Genomic DNA, 1,659 nt, shown 5'->3' with positions numbered 1-1,659 from the left:
AGAAGTTAACTTTATGAATTTAGAAGAATTGTTGTATCTCTGCAGGATTTGTAGCTACAATATTCAATAGTTAGAAGATTTGAGGTCGGGAGACCAAGATCGTGGCATAAACCTTGCGAACCATCAACCCGATAACCAATTAGACTGTGAAAAGAATAGAGAATTGTATGATTGTTCAAAATACCTCAACCCTGGAATCGTCCTCATTATTGATTACAACCGTTGCTTACTTTACTTTAGTCATCATTAATTATTTATTATTTAGTAATTTGCATTTTATTACAAAATCATCTTGATCTTGATACAATCAAACACTTAATACTCAATTGTCTTGAACTAAAGATTGAAAAAATGTCTAATTTATTGATCCTAGAGGGAACGATATCTGACTGTCTGAGTCATTAGATTACTTGCACGATCACGTACACTGGCGTGTGCGTAGAGACGCAACAAATTTTTGGCGCTGTTGCCGGGGATCAAATAGAATTAGTAAATTGCTTTGATTTTTGGCTTTTGATCATAAGTTTAAGTGTTAACAACTTGATCTTAGCGGCTGAATTTTTGCAGGTTTAGCTGAACATTGGACTAGATAGAGACAAAGAGTTAGTAGAGCCCTTTGCAGAACCAGAAGTGATTTTTCATCAGAGACGAAGAGCCCAATACTACACTCAATAGGGATCGATGGCAGAAATATGCGATCCTATAGTTGCTGATCCAAATGTTGGAAATGTTCCAGCTCCAGCTGTTCTTGTTCAACCAGTCGCAAAACCTGTTCGAGATGTGGCAATCCCATTTCTGCACCTGGTGACTAACAGTATTCAGAAGCCTGAACAAGGAGGTCGATAGGAATTAAAAAAATATGGTGCAATTGTTAAGATATGCGGGAGAATTTCAGGGATTTTCACACGAGGAACCACAACAGCACTTACAAACCTTCCTGGAGATGGCTACTTGCTGAACCACACCAATCCATCACTACATGGGAAGAATGTGCTCGAAGGTTTTGAATTTGATTTTTTCTATCTCAGAAAATTGCTCGATTGAGGAGTGAGATATTGAGTTTCATACAGAAAGATGGAGAAAATCTCTACCAAGCTTGGGAGAGATTCAAGGGAATGCTAAGAAGTTATCCTCATCACCATTAATCGAATGATGTTTTGGTGTATACATTTATAGAAGACCTTGAGTCTAATACAAAGATTCTCTTGGATTTAGCAGCAGGGGGTCAAGCTTTGGAGAAAACATATGAAGAATTATATACCTTGCTGAATCGAATTGCACAAGGAAATCCTGATTGGCATGCAGACTCAAGGAATGCTCCCAAGAAAGTTGTAGGGGTTTTGGAGGTTGATCAGTTCACTGCCTTACAAGCACAAATTGCAGCAATGCAGAACCATATGATTACTCTACAACTTAAAGTCGGGTACAACACAACCAGCAGTCATAGCAAATATAGTTCAACAAGTATATGCATGGTGTGAGGTTTGTAAAAGCAGTGAGCATAAAGCAGATGCATGTTCTATTAATCCAGATTCACTCAACTATGTGGGGAATGCAAATCGTCATGGTTAACAGAGTTTTGGCAATACATATAATACAAATTGGAGGAACCACTCTAATTTCTCATGGGGTGGGAATCAGGCACAGAATACAAATCAG

General features: G+C 38.2%; 1 non-coding gene across 1 annotated transcript; it reads right to left on the bottom strand.

Annotated features, from left to right (window-relative positions):
- Positions 1-1,037: 1,037 nt before the first annotated feature.
- Positions 1,038-1,144, bottom strand: LOC124893688. The gene has a single exon (XR_007050860.1). It is a non-coding gene; the product is annotated as a small nucleolar RNA R71 (small nucleolar RNA).
- Between the last annotated feature and the right edge of the window lie 515 nt (positions 1,145-1,659).

This window comes from Capsicum annuum, unplaced genomic scaffold (assembly GCF_002878395.1).
Source record: "Capsicum annuum cultivar UCD-10X-F1 unplaced genomic scaffold, UCD10Xv1.1 ctg63821, whole genome shotgun sequence".
Classification (NCBI taxonomy): Eukaryota; Viridiplantae; Streptophyta; class Magnoliopsida; order Solanales; family Solanaceae; genus Capsicum; species Capsicum annuum.
The sequence above is the reverse complement of the archived record's forward strand: the minus strand, read 5'-3'. Positions and strand labels throughout refer to the sequence as shown.